The 26,942-nt window shown below is 36.6% G+C and overlaps 1 protein-coding gene and 1 long non-coding RNA gene across 2 annotated transcripts in view; one reads left to right on the forward strand and one right to left on the reverse strand.

Moving 5' to 3' along the window:
* The window catches only part of LOC134668088 (serine proteinase stubble-like), a 242,815-nt gene that overhangs the window by 146,327 nt on the left and 69,546 nt on the right, over positions 1–26,942 (reverse strand). The gene's annotated exons all lie outside the window — the stretch shown is intronic.
* LOC134668169 (uncharacterized) lies at positions 3,064–9,575 on the forward strand. The gene is made up of 2 exons (XR_010098720.1): positions 3,064–3,253; positions 9,031–9,575. It is a non-coding gene; the product is annotated as an uncharacterized LOC134668169 (long non-coding RNA).

A 26,942-nucleotide genomic window follows, 5' to 3' on the forward strand; every position in this document is an offset into this window, starting at 1 on the left:
ATCTCTTCTCACCTACCAAATTTAATACTTCCATAATTGTTTTCCTCTCTTTCCAACTTATACCTTCCATTCTTGAAGAATGGAAGGTTTTATTCATAATAATTTATATGAATAAATCAGTACGGTCATCATGCTCTAGACCTCCGACATTGGAGGCTGTGGTCACTCTGGTCATTGCTGTGTAGGTACCTATATTCTTGTATTATTGCTGAGTTCTTCCTGTTTTATTTTGGACTCGACAGTGGGATTGGGGGTATATAAAAGATGCCAAACAACACTACACATGAGAAAATCTAATACTATTCCAAGAATCCTTCAAACGACATAGCCGTACTTTTACCGCAATACTATTTCCATGGCGCTTGTATCACAAACGAACCGAAGAGCGTCCGATTCCGATCCGATTCTCTAACGACAATAAAATTCGTATAGTCCTTGAAATGGGCGAAACTAACCGATTGTGGGCGTATATTCCAAATGCATCCAGCATAATACTCGAGTCGACCTTTGAGTAGGTACAATACAAAAATACTCTTTATTGCACACCTCATTACAGAAAACAATACAAATAATACAACGGTACCGTAAAACGTCGCAAAAAGTTCGCTAGAAAAATTAAAAATGGCGGATGGAAATCGTCGTTGCGTAACATCCGATCACGGAACAAAGAAAAATGGCGGTCGAAGGATATCGAGAATGGACCGGGATTCAGGTGGCTGAACTATTTCGCCTCGTTAAGGACAAACAGAAATATGCGGAGCTGACTGCTAATCGTCACTAATTGGAGAAGAATACCGTCAAACCTTTAAAATATATTCCAATACTACAACTAATTTTGAACCATAGTACAGTAGTACAGTACCATAGTACAGTAGTAGTAGTAGTAGTAGTAGTAGTTTTACAGTAGGTAAATCAGATTTAGCCCGACTGGTAGGGATTACCGAAATGCGAGTAACTATAAAACCGCGAAAAGAGCTAAAGCTTTATTAAAAAAGATGAGTAAGGTCTGTTCCGTTAAAGAACTACTTTCAAGTTCTGAAATCATTCTTAAAATTCTGATTTGATACCTACCTACTAATTATATACCTATATTTTAAATTCAATACTGATCACTATTATACTTAAAACGTAACTTATAATTTAAACTTTAGTCAAACAGCGAGACAAAATAAAGACTACTACAAACTTAATCAGTTCCAATGAGATAATATATAACACAGAACCTCAAAAGTTTTCCTTCAAACGGTTAGATACACTGGTCCGTCTAATTTCGACTCTCCTACGCTGGCCAAGCTATCAGAATACCCGACCAGAACAATAATTATACCGTCGCTTTACGACTTTCCTCGCACCTCTAAATTATTCGCGAAATCGCTTTGCTACGTGGGTGGGTCCATTTAGATTAGAGAAAAAAGTTAGGTGCGTAAATCTTGAGTGCCGCTACCTAGGTAAATTAGGGGAACGTTTCGGTATTTTGTCACAGATTCTAATGAATTGTGATGAGAAAACGTTAGCTTTTTGTTTCAGTAAGTAACTACTCGTACCTATCTCCTTTTTAACCGACTTCAATTTCATAGAAGGAGGAGGTTCTGTATTCGGTTGTGGCTATGTTTTTTTTTTTTAATGTATGTTCACCGATTACTCCGAGACCCATGGGTCGATTTGAGTAATTATTTTTTTGTTCGAAAGAAGGCACTTCCAAGGTAGTCCCACATTAATCTGGTGCTGTTCTGATGATGGGATCCATGAGGAATTGAGGGAACTCTTCAATTTTTCAAAGCACATGTATGGTGATTTGGGTATTTTCTTAAGCAACCCGAGCATTTTCTCTTGAAATGCACCAATTTGATGAAGTGGACCCGATGATGATGATTGTTTTGATAATAATTCTAAAATTATTTACAATAACGATAAGTACCCAGTCTGGTACTCTCGTCAATTGATAAAATTAATAAAGAAAAAGTACAAAGTTCACAAAAAATGGAAAATTTATGGCAGAACTTCCGACTATGACACCTTTTCCGACCTACGTTCTGCAATAAAATCGATGGAAGTGTCTTGTTATAACCTTTTTATATCACGAACGGAAAACAATATTAAAAATAATTCCAAAGCATTCTGGTCATTTGTGAAATCTAAAAGGGGTAACGGCGATATTCCAGATTCTCTCTTTTTTAACAACACTGTAGCTAACGACGGTCATACAATTGCCAATCTTTTTAACTCGTTTTTCCAATCTGTATTTACTCATGATTTGTTACCTAATGATTCATCTGCGCCCACTGAATCCGAATCGACATTAAATGTAATTAACAGTATTGAGTTTCATCCATATTTGGTTGAAAGATATCTAAGAGCACTATCGGAATCGAAAGGCGGTGGCCCTGATGGTATACACCCAATTTTTCTTAAAAAATGTAGTAAAACCTTAGCTTTTCCCATATCAGTGCTATTTTCACTGTCTTTTAGATCAGGAATTATGCCAATTGTTTGGAAGCGCTCTCTAGTTGTCCCTATACATAAAAACGGTAACAAACACAATATAAAAAACTATCGCGGTATATCAAAACTGTCCACTATCCCTAAATTATTCGAGAAAATGGTTTATGATAAAATGTTTAATGCAATAAGACCCATGCTTACTCCTAATCAACACGGTTTTATAAATAAGCGTTCGGTTGAGTCAAATCTCACTGAATTTTTAGATTTTTCTTTGAGGGCCATGGATAAAGGGTTTCAGATCGACGCCATTTACACTGATTATTCTAAGGCCTTCGATAAAATTTCGCACACTATCCTTATTGACAAGTTGAAAACTTTCGGAATACATGGCGATTTATTAAGATGGCTAACATCTTACCTTCGAGATCGTTCCCAGGCGGTATCTGTCAAAGGATATACCTCCTCTTTTGTCCCTGTTTTGTCAGGTGTCCCGCAGGGGTCCCATTTGGGTCCCTTACTGTTTAACATGTTTATTAATGACGTAGTTAAATGCTTTCACTATTCCAAAATTTTACTTTTTGCCGACGATAATAAAATTTTTACCTTGGTTAAATCTATTGAAGATTGCATACTTTTACAGGATGACCTAAAAAGGTTAGATCTTTACTGCGCCAAAAACTGTCTTGACCTCAATATCGAGAAGTGTTGCTGTATTTCATTCTCTCGCAAGCGTAGCCCAATTCATTTTGATTACCAGATTAAGAACAAAAAACTGAATAGGGTTACCGAAGTAAGAGATCTTGGTGTGTACGTAGTAAACGGTGGGGTCGTCATTTCATCGGTGTTTGACATCACTACGGTAACCGGCAAGGTCACATCACTAGAGGTGGTCGTCCATCTTAGATTGGTTTTACGCGAGAGCGTCTTGGCATATTATTTTCAGATCTATACTCTCATATTTGTGATTCCCTAATAAATGTTGTTATAAAGTGGTGTCTGGTGTTTTTACTCTTACAGCTTCAGAAGTGCGATAGTGATTCCTCGCCTACTGCGATATAATTTGTCGTAAATTGGCAATACAAAATTAACCGGGCGTAGTCCTTTCTTGTTTCATTGTTGTGAACGTTATCGTTATATAAAATGAGTAAATGCACCAACACCACTCATCAGTTAGAGATTAAAATATACAAGGTCTTATCGTCTAAGACCTACAAGGATAAACTTACAAAACTAACCTAACTAAACGAACCTACTAAACTACTGCCGCCTATCTTTTCCTTGTGTTGTCTTTCAGATACCTATTGCAGTTATGTTGCAGTGTATGTGTTTACGTTGCATCATGACTGTCTAAAAAAAAAATACATATGGACGGTGTAATACAGCTGACTCCAAGATGATGATGAATGATGATGATGGAGATTACAATATTCACAGCAGAAGTTTACAAGACATAGACTGACAGTATGGTGTAATGTATAACAAAATAAATCCTTGGGATTACAAAGTAAGAACCAAAGTTAACTCAGGTAAGAAGTCGTTGATCCAACACCTAAGAATGCTCCGGGGCCAAAGTGGTAAATATTCACTGCCTCTCTTATATGTTGTGTTATTTTTGTGATTCATGTGCTTTCAGATACATAACATAATGTGACATGACATATTATCACAATGCTATAATCATTTTCTAAGGTTTGTGTTCCGGTGTGAGAATTATATTCAAGTAAAAGTCATACAAAACAATTTTGGTAATATAAATTTAGCCTTGATTGATACTATGTGTATGGTGATGTTATGCTTTCACAATTAACAATAAGCGCTACTTAATACTTTCCCTTTACAGTCAAATTAAAATAGATTCCAAGTTTTCAAAAACACAAACCGATAAGGAAAGTGAATTGTTGTTTCACATATGTGTGTGTGTGTGTGTGTGTGCTTATTGCAACTGAAATAATGCTTTGTTAGTATGTTTTTGAGTTGTGTAATTTCCAGAAATTTGACAGCAATGATTCTTGAAGTGAATTACCATACCGTTGAAGGCATTAGAGCGCCTATCAGCTCAGACCTCTATAAAGTTGGTTATGGATGCCAGTTATATTATGTTCAAGTAATTCATTAGATGCAGAAAATATGTTGATAAGTGACAAATCTCTGATGCCATGGAAAATGAAGTATTTATTTAGAAATAAAATGATTGTTCATGTTTTACATGGGTACTAATGGTTAGTATGTGTTACATGGACTGTGGGTTGGTAAAATGCGCTTTGTGAATAAGCAAAAGGAATTATTGGCATCTATTTGTAGCTGGTTAGTATTGTCTGTGACAGGTTTAGTCACTCCATGTTTCCGGAGCCTCCTCGGGCTGAATATTTTAAATGTTCCATATCTCATATAACCTCATACATCCTTGCAATTCGTATTAAGTTGGAGACATACTGATATAGTAAAAGGCAGTATCTCAGTAAAAATGGCAAGGAAAGTAACAAGGATATTTCTGTCTGTACATATTATTTTATTAATTATGAATAAAATGTTTATCCAACCGTAGCATACAACTTATAGTATGTTGTGTTGTGATTGTTTTGTTCACAGGGATGTTGGTTTAAGTTGGCATTGCAAATATTTTTCACAAAATGTCATGTTATAAAATGTACCAAAGACATATATTTAAACAGACTTACCAAATAAAGAGAATGTTATTGCTATGACATTGTCAAGTGTTTGAGTTATTGACAATGATTATCATTTGTGTTCTTGCAGTATTTTTCAGATGCATTTCCTTATAACAAAACTTGATTGCTGGTGAAGTTTTGACCATAAGTTGTAGTCATTTACTTGCACTGATGAATTATGATTACAGGAGATTCCAATGTTTAAATCTTGTCAAAAAGATGGACATATTGTATTAGATATTAATTGCGCTGATTGGTAAAGCAGGTTGCTGCTAATGGTAAGCAAGGTGAATTCTTTCAGGAGTCAATATAGACTTTGACGGTCTACATGATATACATGTCTTTTACATACAATTGCTACTGGACTCTAAACGTACCGGTCAGTTGAATGTTAAATGGATGAATATTAAACGAAGGTAAATAGCTTGGTTAAAGCTTTCTAAGTAACTATTTTAACCCGTTCACTGCTGCTGAACATTGACCGAAGGATATCATGTCATCATGAGTTACTGTTTGAAGTTATTAATGGTTTTCGTCTGAACTTGTAGTGTGTTATGGTACTGTTTGCATTATAAAACAGTACACTTTTATTGCTTCTGGGTTTCATAAATCAGAAGTTAAAAAAAAAAAACAATAATAATTATAATGTATCACAAATTGTGTGGGTTCACTATAAGTATCTATTTCATTGTTTTGCAAACTGCATAAATTGTGGTTTATTATGTTATGAACTCATTTACCTTAAAATGTGTGCTTGCATAGCATTTAACAAAATTATTTAGTTTTGTGCAGGTATAAGTTAACCTGGAGAATGATGTGATGAGTTACCTACACATAAAATGCACATGTACGGCTGAAGAAAATCAACCATGTGTGTCTTGGAATTGGAAGCTTTATGGTTTAAGCATATGTGCCATTGATTCGGTTGATTGATCATTATCAATACACACTTTCATGATGGTTGAAAAATACAATTTGTGAAACCTCGGTAAGGCGAATCTGGGTAACAGAGGAACCTCGATAACATGAACTTCTGTTCAGGGTCTACTGTAGTTCAACCGTGGTATAGTAAGAGTGTGGCCTTTATTTAGGGGCACGGAAGAGGCCCGCCAAGTTGCACAAAACCATTTTACAATTGGTTGCATATTAGCAACTGCTTATTATTTTATATTTTCCATGTTCACGCCAAATGCTGTTATTTCAGGTACCGTTTTCAGATTAAGAACTGACGACGAGTATATTCTCAGATTAAGAACTGAGATATAATTTTATTAGACACTCGGATTGAGAACTGAGTTATTATATTATTTATATTACTTACTCTCGAATTAGGAACCGAGTTGTGATTTTGTTTTATTCCAGATTTAGAACTGGGTGACTGTTGTCATACTAATGTGTTTTGTTAACGGGTTTGCCGACAAAACCTAGAAAATAAACACATTGTGCTTGATTAAATATTGTAGTAACCATGGTAATGCTTGCGATATGTTATTTTATGCCACCTCACTGTTAACCATTTTACTCTAAAGGCTGGTTCATAATTCTACCGGTTGCTTCAATGTCTGCTATAGAGCTTTAATTATTGTGTGCTCTTTAAGAAATGCTGTTACTTTTGTCTTGGCAAGGGATGCTATCCTTAAGAGGCTAGTTCCTGGCGCCGGTAATCGCAACAAAGGCTTGAAGGAGCGGTCTGTTGCTTGTCACTATCTGTTTTTGGTTTCTGCAGTGTAGGCCTTAAGAGGCGGTCCATTGCTGATGACATAATACTAACCTTAAGAGGCTAGTTGTTTTTGGTTTCTGCAGTGTAGGCCTTAAGAGGCGGTCCATTGCTGATGACATAATACTAACCTTAAGAGGCTAGTTGTTTTTGGTTTCTGCAGTGTAGGCCTTAAGAGGCGGTCCATTGCTGATGACATAATACTAACCTTAAGAGGCTAGTTGTTTTTGGTTTCTGCAGTGTAGGCCTTAAGAGGCGGTCCATTGCTGATGACATAATACTAACCTTAAGAGGCTAGTTGTTTTTGATTTCTGCAGTGTAGGCCTTAAGAGGCGGTCCATTGCTGATGACAATTATGTCATAGTATTAACTATCCTTAAGAGGCTAGTTGTTTTTGGTTTCTGCAGTGTAGGCCTTAAGAGGCGGCCCATTGCTGATGACATAATACTATCCTTAAGAGGCTAGTTGTTTTTGGTTTCTGCAGTGTAGGCCTTAAGAGGCGGTCCATTGCTGATGACATAATACTAACCTTAAGAGGCTAGTTGTTTTTGGTTTCTGCAGTGTAGGCCTTAAGAGGCGGCCCATTGCTGATGACATAATACTATCCTTAAGAGGCTAGTTGTTTTTGGTTTCTGCAGTGTAGGCCTTAAGAGGCGGTCCATTGCTGATGACATTACTATCCTTAAGAGGCTAGTTGTTTTTGGTTTCTGCAGTGTAGGCCTTAAGAGGTGGTCCATTGCTGATGACATAATACTATCCTTAAGAGGCTAGTTGTTTTTGGTTTCTGCAGTGTAGGCCTTAAGAGGCGGTCCATTGCTTATAACATAGTACTATTCTTAAGATGCTAGTTTGTTCCTGGTATCTGCAGTGTAGGCCTTAAGAGGCGGTCCATTGTATGTGATATGAGATTATCCTTAAGAGGACCATTATTTCTACTACCGATAACTGTTTTATCTATATCGTACTATTTGTTGTTGACCTTGAGAGGTTGGCTTGAGACTTTGTTTACAAAAGGATATTTAAATGACCTTAAGACTGATGATCTCAAGGTTACCTTGAAAGGGTTGCTTGCACTAATACCTTCTAGAGATCGCTGGCGCAGTTCCGGATCCAGTAGACGTTGAGGTAGTGCCTGTTCAAGATGCCCAGTAGAACGAGTGCGTGCAATGGGCTCCGTGACAGCCTTATCGTGAAGGGCTGACTTCTACGGTCGTTGCCCCTACAAGGGCAGTGGTATTCTAGCCTGCATGTGGTATTCTAGCCTGCATGTGGTATTCTAGCCTGCATGTGGTATTTTAACACGGTAATGTTTTCTTTTTGTCCAATAATCAAATCTGTGGTTATCTGCCATTAGTCACGATGCTAGAAAGCGGTGACATGAAGTACCTACTTGATTACGTCGCCATTAAGGGTGACTATGTAATTTATTAACAATGTTGCTAAAGAGTGCTCATGAGTTCTGTCCAATCATAACTGCATCTTTCTCATGTATTTACAGAAGTAGACCTTTTGACTGTGATGGTTATTACGGTATAATTTTATGGCTATCAAGCCGGACCTGTGATCAAAGGGTCTAACTGTGCCATTTGCGCATTAATATATCGTCGAAACCTTATCATGATTATTTTGAACAACATTGTGGTATGCTAATGCAAAGCCTATCGATGGCGCTAGGGTGAATTATAACGCCTTGGTTATATTAAGGAACTGAGGCTTTTCACATGTATGTTACAGAGTTTCGTGAATAAGAGTTTGTACTGTTTACATGTGCTGTATCGGAGGGCACCTATGCATATGCATGAGACGTGTCCCACATTAGCCTCCCACCAGTTGAGGAGCCAACTCAACGGAGGAGCCAACCAGTAATGAACTGGTGGAGGCTACCGCCACCTGGTGAAGGCCCAGCTTGCTGCGACTGCGTTGGCTGCGGCAGTCTTCAGTGGCGGCCTTGATAACGGTGACCTGACGGGACGTAGGTCGGGTCAGAAGATGGCCGAGCTAAACGGTGGGGTCGTCATTTCATCGGTGTTTGACATCACTACGGTAACCGGCAAGGTCACATCACTAGAGGTGGTCGTATCTTAGATTGGTTTTACGCGAGAGCGTCTTGGCATATTATTTTCAGATCTATACTCTCATATTTGTGATTCCCTAATAAATGTTGTTATAAAGTGGTGTCTGGTGTTTTTACTCTTACAGTAGACAGCGAGATTCAGCTCACTTCTCATATCGACAAAATTACGTCAAAGGCATATAGAATGTTAGGTTTTATTTTCCGACAAAGTAAAAATTTTAGTGATCCTCGAACCATTATTTTACTTTATAATGCCTTTGTCAGATCGCATTTAGAATTCGCTTCGGTCGTTTGGAGTCCTCAATATGCAGTGCATATTAATGCCATTGAAAAAAATCCAAAATAAATTTATTAAATGGTTGAAATATAGATTCAAATTGTTTGATAGTGATAACATGGTAAGTCTCCAGCTGCGCAGGGAGCAAAAAGATCAAATTTTTCTGTTTAAATTACTAAACCATCTAATCGAGTCGCAATATCTTATTAGCAATATTTCATATAGATGTCCTAATTCCCGAACTAGATCCAAAGCTTTATTTGCCATTCCATTCTGTCGTACTAGGTACTTCAAAAACTCATATCTTGTTAGAGCATGCTCTACGTATAACTCTAAATATTCCAATTTTGATGTGTTCAACATGAAGCTGGGTAAATTTGTCACCTCAATGAAAAATAAACTATAACCTAAATAAGAACACACTTACATAAGTATAGGATGTAGGTAACTAAGTATTTGTTTTTTTTTTCTCGTTTTAACTAGCCAGCTAAAATATCAGTTCAATAACTTTCGGTTTACTTGATTGCTTTGGATAATACTTTTGTATTCTTTGTATTTTATTTGTATTCTTTGTATTTCATTAAGTTATTCCCTTTGAGCATTTCTGTTTTAATTTATCAGTGGAAACTGTTTTGGCTTGTGTATTATTAATATTAATTCATATTGTGTAAGATTGAAAGCTGTTTGTTTCCCAATAAAAAAAATAAAAAAAAATCATGACGATTTCTTAAAATGTAGGACGTTCAGCGATTACTCCGAGACCCGTGGTCCGATTTGAGCAATTCTTTTTTTGTTCGAAATAAGGTACTTCCAATGTGGTCCCACATTAATCTGGTGCTGTTCTGATGATGGGATCCATGAAGAGTTGAGGGAACTCCTCAATTGTTAAAGGCACATGTATGGTAATTTGGGTATTGTCTTAAGCAAATCAAGCATTTCCTCTTGAAAATCACTAATTTGATAGAGTGGACCTGATGATGATGATTGTTGATGATAATGATGGTGATTTTATAAATGTAGATTACTCCGAAACCCGTGGTCCGATTTGAGTAATTCTTTTTTCGTTTGAACGAAGTTACCTCTAAGGTGTTCCCATAACATTGTTGTTAGGGTTCTTGGTTCTAATCTGATGACGGAATTCATAAGGAAATAAGGGAACTCCTCAATTTTTAAAGGCACGAGTATGGCGACATCGTTGTTTTCTATAGTAACTTAAGCATTTCCCCCCGAAAATCACCAATTTGATGAAGTACAACTGTAGCCCTACCACGAGTTTGACACTACTACATATTCGCTAACGTCTTCGTAACTTACTTTCTATACATCTCGTTCGCACTAATAGGATGCCAGCACGACGGATAGAAAGTAAGTTACGCACACGCTAGCGAATATGTCAGTGTAAGACTTATGGTAAATCTACTGAGGAGTCGGGAAATGGCGGTTGAGAGGTTGAGGGTTCAGGGTCGAGAGGTTCCGTGATCAGGGGTTGATGTGCTGTGAGGTTTAGTGATCGGGGGGTGGAGGGATTGGGTCAGTGGCGGGGCGGAGGATGGATTTTGTGTTTGTGTAGTGACAGGAATAATTTCGAATTTAGTGATACGCATTATTATGCTTTTCATTCATGCGCCACACGTCACTCATAAGCTTTTAACAATGCCTTAAAACTAAAAATTGAAAAATAAAAAACTTTTACAAAAAAAAAGAAAACCGACTTCAAAAAGGATGAAATAAAATATTATCCGTTTTTAAGTATATGCGTTACCAACTGATATGTTTGAAGTCGGTGCCAAGACAAATAGTAACAATACCGGTCAAAAATAATCAGGTTTATGTCTATAATTCACATTACTACTTTACTAATATTATAATGGTGAAAGTAATTCTGTCTGTCTCTTTGTCACCTTTTCGGCTAAACAACTGCCATGTAAACTGGTGAAATTTGCCATGCAGGTAAAAAGTTAAAGCCCTTGTAGATGGTCCTTGGATTGTTTTACATTTTGAAATCAAGTTCTCTGGATAAGAGACGGGAAATAACTCAGTCCCAATCCCACACCAGAGTACTATGGACAGTTCTAAAATTTGTAAAAATTGCTCTTTAAAAAACATATCAGCAATCGCATTGGTTTTATACTAGTACCGACAAACAGGGTACGGACTGCGCCAAGGTGGCTTGACGGTGTGTTCTTAGGTATCTACAGAAAGTATGATCATTGCTGTCGTGTAGTGTAAGGTAGGTAATCCAACGTACATATAAGCCACATTCTTATCGAATCATCCTAAAATCATGGTATGCTTCAAATTTGGCTTGGCACCGACTTCAAACATATCAGTTGGTAACGCATATATTTAAAAACGGATAATATTTTATTTAATCCTTTTTGAAGTCGGTTTTCTTTTTTTTGTAAAAGTTTTTATTTTTAGTTAATGTTTTTTAACCGACGACTAAAAAGGAGGAGGTTCCTAATTAGTCGGAACCTTTTTAGGCCGATTTTGTTTTGTGTTATTAAGTTATACTTCTTATTGGGTCCGATTATCATCAAGTCAGGATCTGTTGATGGGATCCTACTGGAGATGAACGGCACGCCTCAAATTTACCTATAGCAATTCCTGTTTTTAGGGTTCCGTACTTCAAAAGGAAAAAACGGAACACTTATAGGATCACTCGTGCGTCTGTCTGGCTGTTCGTCTGTCACAGCCTATTTTCTCGGAAACTACTGGACCAATTAAGTTGAAATTTGGTACACATAACATATGTACCTTAGCAACCTAAAGATGGACATGATTTTTTATAATTTTAAAATACATAGGTTCGAAGTTATTTAAGAAAATAGCTAAAAAATCCCCCCCCCCCTTTATCTCCAAAACTACTGGGTCTAAATTTTGAAAAAAAATACACACAAAATAGTTCTTTATCTGTAGATGACAGGAAAACCTACTAGAAATGTACAGTCAAGCGTGAGTCGGACTTATGTACGGAACCCTAGAAACGCGAGTCCGACTCGCACTTGGCCGGTTTTATTTTAAAGTAACACTTGCATTAGCTCTCCAAAATTTTTTTTTTCCTACATAGAAATATTCGGCTGATGAAGACAATAAAATTTAACTGAACCAAACCTTTTTAACCGACTTCCAAATCTCAAAGAAGGAGGTTATCAATTCGGTTGTATGTTTTTTTTTATTTTTTTTATTTTTATTTTTTTTTATGTTTGTTACTCCATATCTCCGTCATTACTAGATCGATTTTGAAAATTCTTTTTTTGATTGAATGTATATGCATACAGATTGGTCTCGTTTTTGTCAAAACCCAGTTCTGATGATGGGATCCATGAGGAATCGAGGGAACTCCTCAAATCTTAAAGGCATACATATAGTGATTTTTGGGTTTTTATCAACAAATCAAGCATATACACCCAAAAAAGTGACATTTGATGAAGTGGAACTGCTGATGATGATCAGAACGGAACTCTTTAACGACGCATAGTTCACGGTTGGCGATTTGTCCTCTTCGTTATGTTTGTTAAGCAAGTTAAGTTTTTAAGCCACATTTTTGTCAAGCTCGAGTTCTGATGATGGGATCCATGAGGAATCAAGGGAACTCCTCAAATCTTAAAGGCATGCGTATAGAGATTTTTGTATTTACATCAGAAAATCAAGCATTTTCATTAAAAACTGTTGCATTTGATGAAGTGGAACTGCTGATGATGATCAGAACAGAACTCTTCAACGACGCATAGTTCACGGTTGGCGATTTGTCCTCGTCGTTATGTTTGTTAAGCAAGTTAAGTTTTTAAGCCACATTTTTGTCAAGATCGAGTTCTGATGATGGGATCCATGAGGAATCAAGGGAACTCCTCAAATCTTAAAGGCATGCGTATAGAGATTTTTGTATTTACATAAAAAAATCAAGCATTTTCATTAAAAACTGTTGCATTTGATGAAGTGGAACTGCTGATGATGACCAGAACAGAACTCTTCAATGACGCATATGGTACACGTTTGGTGATTACGAATTTCGATTTTGACTTGGACTGACCCGGACTCGGATCCGGACTCGGACCCGGTCTCGGACCCGGACACGGACCCGGACTCGGATCCGGACTCGGACCCGGACTCGGACCCGGACTCGGACCCGGACTCGGACCCGGACTCGGACCCGGACTCGGACCCGGACCTTGACCCAGAAAACCACTATGATACCTTAACTAAATAAACAACTATGATTATCTATCATAAAATTAATGTAGGTATAAAGTACGATAATGCCAATCTTACTAGCCCCTCCCGCTTAAACCCCCGTACACCGCACGGCATGCGCCATTAAGTGGGTTAGGTTAGGTTTGAGCTGCGATCCTCACAGAACCGAACAAGGATTAGGTTAGGAGCCTTACAAAAACGAAATGCTACTTGAAAAGTGGGTTTGATTAGGTTCGAACTGCGATCCGCACAGAACCGAACTGCTATCTGAGGAGTGGGTTAGGTTAGGCTAGAACTACGACCCTCATGGCTCCTCTTCACGATGGGCCAACGCCGGCCACTCCAAGGGACGCATTTATGCGTTAGAGGGAGCAAGTGATATTGCTATCTCATTCTACCGCATGGCTGCGTCCCTTTGAGTGGCCGGCGTTGGCCCATCCTGTAGAGGAGCCATTATACAGAAGCGAAATGCTAGTAGAAAAGTGGGTGGTTTTACCTCCTTTTTTACATAGTGTACCATCTACAATAATCTTTCATCGGCCCCCATGGAAGTCGGTTTTTTTTTCTTAAAAATTATTAAACTACACAGTGAAGCCGGTACTTTTTTTGGGAAGAGGTATTTATAGTATCGCGTGTTAGTGTGTTGGTAAACTGCATACAAATTAGTGAGAGGAAACATTACCTACTTAAGAATTAATAATTTACAGATCAATAACGCACAACACGTACGTATTACGAGTAGATTTCTGTTGTATCATTTTAGGGCATTCAAGGCATTCATTTTATGCGTACATATGGATATACAGTCAGCAACAGAAGTTGCTAAGCGGACGAGGTGTTAAAAATTACTTTGACACGCTCTTAGGGTTCCCCTAGATATGTCGACGCGGAATCGGCAAAATACGATAGGAAAAAGCTTTATGTCCGCGCAATAAGAGCGAAAAAGTCGTCGTTTGGCTCGGCTCGCGACGGCCGACGACGCCGGACGCGTCGACCGGTTTTTCGCTCTTATTGCGCGGACATAAAGCTTTTTCCTATCGGCTTTTGCCGAATGCGCGTCGATATATTTGGGGAGACCCTTATTCTCTTAACAATAAAGTCGCGTCAAGATCATTTTGAACACCTCGCCCGCTTAGCAACTTCTGCTACTGCCTGTATTTACAATTAAAATATATTAAATTCTTAAGAGCCAACAAGAGTGGTCATTTCTCCATACAAACGTACTCGATGGTTTCCTCCGTGGTTTTTGAAGCTAGAGCAATGATTTTTTCAACACAGATTAATATCATCTGTGTCGGATCGTTTTGCTTTTTTTGATATTTTTCTTATTGTGGCTATAAATAGTGCACATTTTTAATTTAATTTAACATTAGACATCAATTTTATACTAAAAAGAACCGAACAAAATTCGTGCCACGTCAAAATCATATTTACTATGTAAAGAAATGTTAACTATTCTAAATATTGTTTAGAAACATACAAGGTAGGTACTTACCACTCCAAAGTTAAGAAGCACTAACAGACTTTATAATACAGGATATATAATCAGGGGTGCGAAACTCCTCCCGTAGGGCAAACTCGGCTCCGTTCGGCTCAGCATTGCTTCGAGCAATTATTAGGGTTGACACCACTTGACGTCCCTTTGCGTGCACGACTGCTTCTTCTTCCTTGCGTTATCCCGGCATTTTGCCACGGCTCATGAGAGAGCCTGGGGTCCGCTTGACAACTAATCATCATCATTGTCCTCTGACCTTCCAACCCAGAGGGGAAACTAGGCCTTATTGGGATTAGTCCGGTTTCCTCACGATGTTTTCCTTCACCGAAAAGCAACTGGTAAATATCAAATAACATTTCGTAAATAAGTTCCGAAAAACTCATTGGTACGAGCCGGGGTTTGAATTTGAACCCGCGATCTCCGGATTGAAAGTCACATGCTCTTACCGCTAGGCCACCAGCGCTTTTTTGGCGCCTTTACGTGCACGACTACAGACAAGATAATTCCTTAAATTTTGACAACCCTAAATAGCCGAAAGGGATATAGTGCCATATATAAGAAAGGGACAGTATGATTCGACCCTGAACCGCTGTCAAACTTAGGTTTTGTAGGAAGTTTCCTTTCTGTACGGTAGTAGTATTATTTATTCTGTGACTGAATATTATCTCTAGATCTGTGTTGGTTACACAGTTGATATTATTATTACTGTAGCTTTACTAGCGTTTATTAACCGACTTCCATTTCATAGAAGGAGGAGGTTCTGTATTCGGTTGTGGCTATTTTTTTTTTTTTTTTTTCTATGTACGTTCACCGATTACTCCGACATCCGTAGTCCGATTTGAGTAATTCTTTTTTTGTTTGAAAGGAGCTACCTCCGAGTTGGTCCCATTTTAATTTGGTTCTGTTCTGATGATGGAATCCATGAGGAATTGAGGGAACTCCTCAATTTTTAAAGGCACATGCATGGTGATTTGGGTGTTTTCTTAAGCAACTCGAGCATTTTCTCCCGAAAACCACCACTTTGATGAAGTAGACCTGATGATGATGATTGTTTTGATGATAATGATGATGATTTTTTGAAATGTATGTTCAGCGATTACTCCGGCACCTGTGATCCGATTTGAGTAATTCTTTTTTTGTTTGGAAGGAGTTACCTCCAAGGTGTTTCTAAATTATTTTTGGTTCTGGTCTGATGATGGAATCCATGAGGAATTGAGGGAACTCCTCAGTTTTTAAAGGCACGTGTAAAGTGATTTCGGTGTTCTCTAAAGTAACTCGAGCATTTGCTTCCGAAAACCGCCAATTTGATGTAGTGCAAGTGTAGCCCTACCACGAGTTTGACATTGACATATTCGCTAAGTTAGCGACGCTAACGTCTTTGTAACTTACTTTTTATGCATCTCGCTTGCACTAATATGCCAGTACGAGCGAGATACAAAGAAAGTAAGTTACACACACGCTAGCGAATAAATCAATGTCAAACTCTTGGTAAGCTGGTAAGGCTACTGATCGGGGGTTAGGGTTAGGAGTTAAGGGGTCGGGGGTTAAGGGGTCGGGGAATGGCGGTTGAAGGGCTGCTGGTTCAGGGTCGAGGGGTTCATGGATCAGGGGTTGATGCGCTGTGAGGTAGAGTGATCGGGGGGTTGAGGGATTGGGTCAGTGACGGGGCGGAGGATGGATTTAGTGTAGTGACAGGAATTATAATTTCCCAGACGGACTCGAGAAAATTCCTGATTACATATTTATTAAAGTAGGTACCCGCATTTAATTTTAATCATGATGTTGTTTTTAATTCATGCGTCCTGCTCTTAACAATGCATTAAAACTAAAAATTGAAAAATAAAAACTTTTTACAAAAAAAAGAAAACCGACTTCAAAAAGGATGAAATAAAATATTATCCTTTTTAAGTCTATGCGTTACCAACTGATATGTTTGAAGTCGGTGCCAAGCCAAGTAGTAACAATACCCGTCAAAAATAATCAGCTTTATGACTATAAATCCCATTAGAACTGTACTAATAACTATTATAAATGTGTAAGTAATTCTGTCTGCCTCTTTGTCGCCTTTTCATGGCTAAACAACTGAACCGCTTTAGGTGAAATTTGGCAAGAACGTAAATTCCTTGAATTGTTTTATATTTTGAAATGTAGTCCTCTGAATAAGGAACGGGAAATAACTCAGTCCCAATCCCACGCTTGCGTGCCGACAAACATGGTACGGACTGTGCCAAGAAGGTTTGATCGTGTGTCCTGAGGTGTGTTCTTAGTACAGTCGACGTCAAAGATATGTTTACACTTTTGCACCTTACTCCTTTGTAATAAGACGAAAAGTGTACCTAAACATATTTTTAACGTCGACTGTACCTACAGAAAGTACGTTCATTGTCGTCGTGTAAGGCAATCCAACGTACATCCTTATCGAATCGCACCAAAATCATGGTATGCTTCAAAAGTTGGCTTGGCACCGACTTCAAACATATCAGTTGGTAACGCATAGACTTAAAAAGGATAATATTTTATTTCATCCTTTTTGAAGTCGGTTTTCTTTTTTTTGTAAAAAGTTTTTATCTTTTAACCAGTATAATTGGGACTGAACAGTTCGCGAGATAACTAGACACTGATAACCCCACAGTCCAACTCATTGTTGAGTTTTGCGCCTATGACTAAATTTAAGAATACCATTGTATTTTATTAAATAAATAAATAGGTATTAATAATAATGAGCTCTGCGGGAATTAACATAAAATATAGCATGTAATTCAATGTCTCCTATGGACTCATGGATCAAAAGTTAGAAGGACGGGGTACGTATTTTTTTCTTTCGGAGGAGCATTTATTTCCGAAAATTTGAAAAAAGTTTATTTGGATACCATTTTTTCATTCTAAAAGGCTTTTCCATCGACACCCCACATCATAGAGTTGAAGCAGCGAAACCAAAATGGCATCCAGACCTTAATTAGGTACGTAGAAGCTGCCCTAAAAAAAATGTTTAAGTTTATTACCACTTAGATACCTATGCTTATCGAATATCGGTACCTATGATTTATTCATATATACATGCGTAATTGCAGTTTTCTAACACAAACGATCACGAAGCGAAGCTGCGGACGGACAGACAGACTGATGTAGGTAGATGGCGAAACTATTAACTACTGGACCCTAAAAAACAATGTAAAGTTGTAAACTATCCAATTTGAGGGATGCAGACGATCGTCCAGGATAAGTCGTTTCCAGAAAAAAATCGACCGATAACTCGATTGTAATAGACGCATATCGCTAAGCATATTCCCTGAAGCGAATGCTCTGCCAGCGTCGACAACAATTCCGATATGAACAATAGATGCCGCTACCGCGAATCGATGCGATAGATACGATACCATTCTATTGTAACCAGAATCGACGGTTTGTTGGGAATCGTCAATGGGTTAATCTAGTTGTGAAGCGCTTTCCCACGGACAGACTTGGAAGCTGATTTTGATTAAACAATTTAGGTTTTCATTATGTTTTGATACGACCGAGTTATGTCATCAATGTTGTTTGCAATAATTTTATTTTATTTTATCTCACGCGAATTTATAATTGCCAGCGAAATGCGTATAACACGACTCTGATTGCTCGCGCTGATTGGTGTGCGAGTGGCATTATATGTATAATAGTCGGAGTCAGATAAGAAGTAAATTTTGACAGTTTTGTTATGAATTCACCCCTATAGACATAGACTTCATTCATGAGGTATTAAGCTGGAAACAAATTATCGGACGCGGCTGACGGACGCGGCTGACGGGCGCGACATAAAAGTGTGCACAGTGTTGAACATCCAGCGCGCCAGATTTCTGTCGGATGTCCGAAGGCTCAAGGTTACGTCCACGGCTTACCTCCGATAGTTTGCACAGTTCAGTGTATATTCATTATCTAGATACCTATAAGTCGCGGCTGTGAGCCGCGTCCGTCAGCCGCGTCCGATAATTTATTTCCAGTATTACAGGTCACAATTATCAAACTGTAGTGTGTAGAAACACACATCTTACATTTATTATTTACACCAATTCGATATTACACTATTCTTTATAATATTATAGTCAATATTTTTTTTAAAACTATAAAAGCACACTAAGGCTAATCAGTTAAACGGTAGGTCTTAGCTTCGTAAATATAAGGATCAATTCATAACTGTCAAAATTTACTTCTGAACTTACACCGATTATATGCCTTGGTTATTCTTTCTTACCCGCCGGGCGCGGGGGCCCGTCGCCGGCGGCGTCAGTAGGGTGTGTTCGTAAATATTCGGGACCGATCGATAACGAGATATCAATAAAAAAAATTTCACCTCAGCAGCTCGAACAAGGGTACTTTGCTTCTTAAAAACAGTGAGCAAAATGCGACTTTGCTCACAGAGTCACTTTGTCTCACTCAGTGAGCAAAATCGCATTTTGCTCACTGAGTGAGACAAAATGTCATTCAAGTGACATTTATAGTCAAATATCATTTCAACATGCGGGGTATATAAGTTCGATATACTTGGGTTCTATTATCTCTGTCCCTCTAGGTATGTTCTCACTGCTTAGGGTGAAAAATTTTGTGTACTACACGAGATCAAAGTTATTTACATCTCGTGCGCTTTTGAATCCCTTACTACGCTCAAGATTGAAAATGAATTGAATTGAATTGAAGAATCTTTAGCTTGCACGGGACTCAAAATAAGCACTCGAAGAAATATCAAACTTTGATCTCTTGTTGTACAAATAACTATTGTTATGGGAACCGACACAAGCGCCACTCTCTTGTGTCGGAGGCCAAGTCTCATTTTGGATCGCTGAGCCAACGGAGTAAGTTATCAGAATCGGCGTCACGGTCGTAAGCGTAAAGTATTAATTAAATCTTATTTCCAAGTAGCAATGTATGAGAATGTTGGAAGTTTTTCTCACCTTATATGTGTCACTGTTACGTTACTGTTACTATTATTAGACATCAGACTGTGTTAAACATAGATGCGTTCGTTTATCAGTCATAAGCTTTTCTTTCGTTCTAAATTTGCCTTCCTTCCTTCTTCTTCTTCTTTATATTGTATTTAAGAGCTGTGCTCTTGTCGGTGGAGCAATCTCCAACTCGTCCGGTCCTCTGCCAACTCCTTGACCGTCTGGTATGACAGTTTATTTGGTTGAAATAATTTATTCCCGTTCTTCCTCTTCTTCCTTACTTCCTATGGTAATTAGTTTACATGACATGGATGTACGCATGTACGCGAAACTTTGGCCATTTGCAAGTTCGTAACAGCCTGTCAAACCATTTTGGCTTAAATTGGAGCAGTATAAAGTTTTCGTCAATATTCGCCTAATATCATGAAGGATTTAATATAGGCAACAACCCTGGCTCGCACCAATGAATTTTCGGAACTTATGTATGAAATATCAGTTGATATTTACCAGTCTCTTTTCGGTGAAGGAAAACGTCAATAAGGCCTGGTTTCCCTTCTGGGTTGGAAGGTCAGATGGGAGTCGCTTCCGTAAAAACTAGCGCCTTATCAATTCTTGGAATTAGTTGTCAAGCGGACCACAGACTCCCGTGAGCCGTGGCAAAATCCCGGGATAACGCGAGGAAGAAGAGTATGAAACAAACATGTTATATATTATGCAAGGTGGCTACGTAATTGCTTACACAGTAGCTGACACTGCATTTCCTATTCCTTTTACCAACAAAGCTACATACGAACCGCACGCCTCTGGAAATTCGCACGGCACAAATCCTAAGTCAGATTAGGTTATGTTGGATATGCACAATGTTCAAAGTTGGGAACAACATGTTTGGAAATTCAAGTTTAGATGCAGTTTTTGATTTGTATTTTATATTTGGATTTTATTTTATGTATGGACGGTATTCGGAAGAGTGCAGGTCACCTCGATGAGTTTAGTTCAGCACTTGTCCCGGCAAGTGACGTATTCGAACAAAAACCTCATGCAGTGGATGATAAAAGGCTAATTATGATGATGATTTATGGTGATTTTATCCGTAGAAGATTGGCTTTTAGGGTTCCGTAGCCTGTTGGCTTGCCATGCAAAATTAACGAAACAATCAACATTAAATGTGGCGGCCCCATGGGAGAACTATTAAAATTTTCATACAAGTTATTTTAACGAACTACTTACATTGTCAATATTGTCAATCGGTTTGGTGTGACTGGGTCATAATCTGTCTCATCGTATGACCTTATTTGCATACCTACAATATTTTATTTAATGTACCACTTCGAAATCAATCCCTTTCGTTCGAAATAATCACCTGTCAAAAGAATCGGAAGATGTCAAAACAAAAGACAAAAGCTTCCATCGACTGTACATTTGCGCACGAAAGTGAAAACGGCCTTAAAACTTGTATCCATAATTTACTTACGCATCCTCTTATTTCCAACGAAGACTACATTCAAAAGTCATCTTTAACGCGTTGTTAACAAGGTTGTTTTTGAAATGAAGGCTATAAATGAGATAAGAAGATAACAGTTATACAAACAAGCTGTCAGGTACGGTTGACAAAAACAAACACTGGCGGTTGCCGGCAAAAAGATGGACGCATAGAAAGTACCGCTTTTTCTGTACCGTTTACCTTTTCTTTTGTAATTTCCACGCTTTTTTGTTCTATTTTGGTTAGTAATTTCTATTATAGAGATAGAAATTGGGTTATAATGGACCGCTTTGTCGAACTGTAACAGTTATATGTGTTGATTTTATACGGTTACTTTAGGTATAAATATTACGTTTCATAGTTTGTATTCTTCACAGTATTCGTGAATTTTATAATACATATTTATACACGCTTTTGATATTTAAGTATTTGACTAGGTACCAAAATTAAGTTAGTATCAAATGAAAAAACGAACTAACCCCAAAAGGAAAGTTTGAGGGTCGTAGATTTACGACAATTATATTATACTCGTATGTTTCATCGTAAAATGATGACTAATGACGATGATGGACCAAATTAGTTATTAATAGGTAATATAAGATATTACTTAATTTACTGACAAGATTTTGATACAACGGTTATGTCGGTTATTATTATTATTTATTTATCTCTGTAACACACCTTACCTTACCTTATTGCACATAAAATTATAAGTTCATGGCGGACTTAATGTTTTAAGGCTTATTATAGCAAGACTTAATATGTTATGAGTGAGAGATGAGACTTAGTGTCAAGTGTGTTATTTGGTTTGATAACATGTTTATAATACCAAGTTAAAAATAAAATTTACCAAGAGCATCGAGAATAAAAGTTTCTACAGGGTGTCCCAGAATTCGACGTCAAACCGTAAACGGATGATAGACCAAGTCATAACAGTTATCATAAAAATACAAAAAAAAATCCAACTCATGTTCTTTAAAAATTATGGTCACTTTAAAAATTCACTAAAAATCCACATCCTGTAATTATTCAAGATTACACAATAATAATAAAAAATAGAATAAATTATGGAATTTGTAGTAACAAGAGTTAAAGAACCATTACAGGATGTGGATTTTTTAGTGAATTTTTAAAGTGACCATAATTTTTAAAAAACATGAGTTGGATTTTTTTTTGTATTTTTATGATAACTGTTATGACTTGGTCTATCATCCGTTTACGGCTTGACGTCGAATTCTGGGACACCCTGTATAACAGCGATTTTAGTCAATAAGTGCTAAAGTAGAATAAGTAAACCTTGCAAAAGGGTACCAATATGGCGCCAAAACACGCGTCGAAATCTCGTAATATCTCGTAAAATGCTCGTTAGACCAATATGTAGATTATGTAGGGAAATATGTTACAAAGAACCATCCTTCAAATATGACGGAGCTTTTTTATGATTTTGTAACTTATGTTTAACGCGTTAGTAACGCGTGAACCGTCAGTGTGTTACAGACATAAAAAATACGATTTTACCCGAAAATAACCATATTTTTATGACCACGTGCATAATTTTTTCTTGGCATGTTTTGGTCTCGCAGGCCATTAGTGCGGGCAGGGCTGAACTTACCTGAAAAGAAAACAAAATTATATTAATTAAAGGATACACAGATAGAAACACTAGTCTATCAGTGACTGTGCTGATTTAGTTTTAGATTTAGATTTCTTTATTTCAAAATAAAAATTACACTATAATTTGCTTCATTCTTCAAAATTATATTTATCTTCTCATCTTGATCGTCAATAATTAAATCATAAATTTAAAATAACAAAATTAATTTTATTTTTTGTGTCTCCCAATAAGGATCGTCAAATCAATCGAAGGATATTAGCTAAAACTTAAAGAACGCGAGAATAATAAGTATAATAACTATAGATGTCATTTAGTTATCATTCTCGCGTATTGTATTCTCGATATATTTAGATATCATTTTGATGTAAAACGTACTTTCGAATTGGCTTCTTATCATTTTGTCGAGTCATAACGCTCTCATAAAAACTTTCTTAATTGAAGTTGCCCTTATGAAAACCCTTTTCCAAATACAATAACCTAATTCACGCCCTTTATTGATATTCAGTGAGCCCTTCATAAATTAGAACAACTCCGTAAAGGCTTATATACCGCGATATTAGTTCAACTTCAAACTAAATTAACCCTTGTCTGTGATACGGTTGGGTAGGCTGATAATGGTGTACTTCTAATATTGCCAGATTGGCAATATTGTCTTTTATTGCAATTTTAGTTCAACTCCTTAACCCTACGGTTCAGTAGGCTGATAGAATTAGCGGCGAAGATTGTAGGAATGAAATATGCCCTTTTTATAATCATCACTACGGTGTACCCTTATTTTACCGCCAAATTTTTTGCAGAATTTTATTATACAGAAAATTATTCATAGAATAATCGAATCGCAGATTTTTATTACAATTAATTCTGTTTCTTCGATTATTCATTTCAAAGAAACATATTTTGTAACTTGATTAAACTTCAGAATATTCATTCAAAGATTTTTAAATAAAATAAAAGACTGACTGTAGAATTATTATTCATTGAATATTATTTGTGCGACACTACAGTTCACAGAATATTAATTTCAACGATTATTATTTTACAAAATTACCTTTCATATACTCTTAGTATTCATTGAAATTGCTAAAAAAGGAGTTTAGGTTACTTTAGAGCTGCAACCTCTAAGAAAACGAACCCTTGCTGGAAAAGTGGGTTAGGTTAGGTTAGAACTGCGACCCCCAAGAAAACGAACTGTTGCCAGAAAAGTGGGTTAGGTTAGGTTAGAACTGCGACCCCCAAGAAAACGAACTGTTGCCAGAAAAGTGGGTTAGGTTAGGTTAGAACTGCGGCCCCCAAGGAAACGAACTGTTGCCAGAAAAGTGGGTTAGCTTAGGTTAGAACTGCGACCCCCAAGAAAAGGAACTGTTGCCAGAAAAGTGGGTTAGGTTACGATTAGAACGGCAACCCCTAAAAACGAATTCCTTCCAGAGAAGCAGATTGCGTTAAATTAACGACTAAGTATAATAAAAATTCCTTCTTTCATAACAACAATATATTTCTTGATCACAATATTCCGTTACAGTTCAATCTCCAATCACCTTACTTCACAATCGTCCTCCCTTCACCTCTGCCCGTAACCGAATGCCCGTTAACCGCCATGCCAGTCGTCTTTTATTCTTTCTTCCAACTACCTTCTATTTACAAAGGTCAACTATCAATCACGTTACTTTTAAATTTATTAAATTATCGATTACCAATGATTATTCAACTTTTAATTCATTAAATCTGTTTCTAATAATTAGTAATTTCAATGAATCTTACACTCGTCCATCCTGACATTGTGCATGTCCTCATGCACAGACATACTAATCGCGTCTGTCATCTAATCTTACACTCGGCATGTCAAATCATCGGGCATTCAGTAAGAAAATTATTAATGCTTCATTACCCATTTAATACAATTTCTTTGTCTGTCTATATACATTTTTTTTTTTTATTATTTATTGAATTCATCTAGGTATATCTTCACATTATTATTTCAAATCCAATAAATATATCCATCTAGATATATAAGTTTTTATTAATGTTACACATACTACTACATAATATAAAGTACTTACTTTTTTTTTTAAACAAATCATCACTACATATAAAGTACATTACATATTAGGTTGCTTTTTTTTTCATTATTTCTCTTGTTTTTTTTTTTTTTTTTTCACTCTCATGACACAAACGTGTCTTACAACATACCATTTTTTTAATCAAATTTTATATGTAGCACATTATTCCTCTTGTTTTTTGATTCCATATTTTCTCCATTCCATTCCATTTTTCATTCCATTTTTTTTTGTGCTACTTACTGAATCACTATCATGACACAAACGTGTCTCACAACATAACATCCTCTATTTCCGTCTTTTTTTTCATCGTTACCATATATCCGTTCCTCCATCCATAGCAAATTACCAATTCAATAATTCAATAATTCAATAATCCAATAATTCAATAATTCAATAATCCAATAATCCAATAATCCAACAACTCAATGATCCAACAACTCAATGATCCAACAACTCAATAATCCAACAACTCAATAATCCAACAACTCAATAATCCAACAACTCAATAATCCAACAACTCAATAATCCAACAACTCAATAATCCAACAACTCAATAATCCAACAACTCAATAATCCAACAACTCAATAATCCAACAACTCAATAATCCAACAACTCAATAATCCAACAACTCAATAATCCAACAACTCAATAATCCAACAACTCAATAATCCAATAACTCAACTCAATAATCCAATAACTCAACTCAATAATCCAATAACTCAACTCAATAATCGAATAACTCAAATCAATAATCCAATAACTCAACTCAATAATCCAATAACTCAACTCAATAATCCAATAACTCAACTCAATAATCCAATAACTCAACTCAATAATCCAATAACTCAACTCAATAATCCAATAACTCAACTCAATAATCCAATAACTCAACTCAATAATCCAATAACTCAACTCAATAACCCAATAACTCAACTAAATAACCCAATAACTCAACTCATAATTCAATAACTCAACTCAATAATCCAATAACTCAACTCAATAATCCAATAACTCAATAATCCAATAACTCAATAATCCAATAACTCAATAATCCAATAACTCAATAATCCAATAACTCAATAATCCAATAACTCAATAATCCAATAACTCAACTCAATAATCCAATAACTCAACTCAATAATCCAATAACTCAACTCAATAATCCAATAACTCAACTCAATAATCCAATAACTCAACTCAATAATCCAATAACTCAACTCAATAATCCAATAACTCAACTCAATAATCCAATAACTCAACTCAATAACCCAATAATTCAACTAAATAACCCAATAACTCAACTCATAATTCAATAACTCAACTCAATAATCCAATAACTCAACTCAATAATCCAATAACTCAACTCAATAATCCAATTACTTAATAATCCAATAACTCAATATTCCAATAACTCAACTCAATAATCAAATAACTCAACTCAATAATCCAATAACTCAACTCAATAATCCAATAACTCAACTCAATAATCCAATAACTCAACTCAATAATCCAATAACTCACCTCAATAATCCAATAACTCAACTCAATAATCCAATAACTCAACTCAATAATCCAATAACTCAACTCAATAATCCAATAACTCAACTCAATAATCCCAATAACTCAACTCAATAAGCCCAATAACTCAACTCAATAATCCAGTAACTCTATAATCCATTAACTCTATAATCCATTGACTCTATAATCCATTGACTCTATAATCCATTGACTCTATAATCCATTGACTCTATAATCCATTGACTCTATAATCCATTGACTCTATAATCCATTGACTCTATAATCCATTGACTCTATAATCCATTGACTCTATAATCCATTGACTCTATAATCCATTGACTCTATAATCCATTGACTCTATAATCCATTGACTCTATAATCCATTGACTCTATAATCCATTGACTCTATAATCCATTGACTCTATAATCCATTGACTCTATAATCCATTGACTCTATAATCCATTGACTCTATAATCCATTGACTCT

Source organism: Cydia fagiglandana, chromosome 10 (genome assembly GCF_963556715.1).
Source record: "Cydia fagiglandana chromosome 10, ilCydFagi1.1, whole genome shotgun sequence".
Classification (NCBI taxonomy): domain Eukaryota; kingdom Metazoa; phylum Arthropoda; class Insecta; order Lepidoptera; family Tortricidae; genus Cydia; species Cydia fagiglandana.